General features: G+C 43.1%; 1 pseudogene; it reads right to left on the reverse strand.

Moving 5' to 3' along the window:
* Positions 1-482: 482 nt before the first annotated feature.
* Gapdh-ps90 (Glyceraldehyde-3-phosphate dehydrogenase, pseudogene 90) lies at positions 483-1,212 on the reverse strand (annotated as a pseudogene).
* Positions 1,213-2,078: the final 866 nt, after the last annotated feature.

The following is a 2,078-nucleotide window of genomic DNA, read 5'->3' on the forward strand; positions in this document are numbered from 1 at the left end:
GCTCATGTGCCCAGAATCATAACATACAATGTATATTACAATTAAGTATGGTCTGAAAAATAAATTTTGCAGGGAACTTTATTGATAGTATTCAAGAATAAGGAGGGCTTCCTAGTTCCCTCCTGTTATTATGGGGGTCTGGGATGGAATTATGAGGGAGATGCTCAGTGTTGGGGGCTGAGTTGGGATGGGGACTCTTCAGCAACTGAGGGCCTCTCTCTTGTTCTCAGTGTCCTTGCTGGGCTGGGGTGGGTGGTCCAGGGTTTCTTACTCCTTGGAGGCCATGTAGGCCATGAGGTCCACCACCCTGTTGCTGTAGCCATATTCATTGTCATACCAGGAAATGAGCTTACAAAATTGTCATTGAGAGCAATGCCAGCTCCAGCACCAAAGGTGGAAGAGTGGGAGTTGCTATTGAAGTCACAGGAGACAATTTGGTCCTCAGTGTAGGTCAGGATAGCCTTTAGTGGGCTCTCAGAAGCCTACTTCATCACATTCTTGATGTCATCATACTTGGCAGGTTTCTCTAGGCAGCATGTCAGATCCACAATGGATACATTTGTGGTAAGAACACAGAAGGCCATGCTAGTGAGCTTCCCGGTCAGCTCTGGGATGACCTTGTCCACAACATTGGCAGCACCAGTGGATGCAGGGATGATGTTCTTGGTTGCGCCATGGTCCATCACACAACACCTTTCCAGAGGGGCCATCCACAGTCTTCTGAGTGGCAGTGATGGCATAGACTGTGGTCATAAGCCCTTCCACAATGCCAAAGTTGTCATGGATGACCTTGGCCAGGGCGGCTAAGCAGTTGGTGGAACAAGATGCATCGCTGACAATCTTGAGTGAATTGTCATATTTCTCATGTTTCACACCCACCACAAACATGGGGCATCAGCAGAAGGGGCAGAGGTGAGGACCCTTTCGGCCCCACCCTTCAAGTGAGCCCCAGCCTTCTCCATGGGGTAAAGACACCAGTAGACTCCACAACATACTCAGCACCAGCATCACCCCATTTGATGTTAGCAGGATCTCGCTCCTGGAGGATGGTGATGGGCTTCCCATTAATGACAAGCTTTCCATTCTCAATCTTAATTGTGCCGTGAATTTGCCATGGGTAGTGTCATACTGGAACGTGTAGACCATGTAGTTGAGGTCAATGAAGGGGTCATTGATGGCAATAATCTCCACTTTGCAATGCAGAGAAGGCATCCCTGGTAACCAGGTATCTAATACAGCCAAATTTGTTCACACCAACCTTCACCATCTTGTCTACGGGTGGAGGCTGGCACTGCATGGGAAGATGTGGCTGTCGCTGGAACAAGGAAGAGCAGAGAGCCAATTTGACAATTTTATAACCAAATTCTCAAAGAAAAGATGAATCAAAAGACACCAGAGTTCCCACACAATAAAACAGAGCACTATTAAATATACCGCAGTGCCCCTACCTATCTAAATAAGCAATTGCATGTTATGTTTACATGCTATAATCTAATTGTTGTATAATATAAAAGCTTTCAGAATTGTTAATTAAATTTATCATCTCAACTGAGACATTAAAACACACATATTTGAACATATAACTGCAGAGTACTATATGATGTTCCATTTGATATATATGTATGTATTAGATCATAGCAAGTACATATTTCCTGAAGCATGTTATTAATGAACACATTGGAAACTTCTAGCTTTTGAAATACACAGTTCACCATCATTAGCTTTTCATTCCTGTTGCACAGTAAGTGGCATTATAGAACGTCTTACTGTGTTCTATCTTCCCCTTCATAACATCTAATATCCACCATTCAATTCTGAATTTCTATGGATCAACAGTTTGTAAATTCACTAACAAAGTGCAGTAGCTTTTCTATGTGTGGATAATCTCCAGGTTTACTCACTGGTTTACTCTGCCGACAGAATTTCAATCCTTTTATAAGTAAATAATATCTAATATCTACAACATCACTCCTTTGCATTGAACAGGTGATGGACACTTAGGCTGCTTATGGTTATGGACACTTATTGACTGTCGTGTATAGTGATGCAATGAACCTGAGAATGGTAATACCTCTGAT

Source organism: Rattus norvegicus, chromosome 6, assembly GCF_021556685.1.
Source record: "Rattus norvegicus strain SHRSP/BbbUtx chromosome 6, alternate assembly SHRSP_T2T, whole genome shotgun sequence".
NCBI classification, from domain to species: Eukaryota; Metazoa; Chordata; class Mammalia; order Rodentia; family Muridae; genus Rattus; species Rattus norvegicus.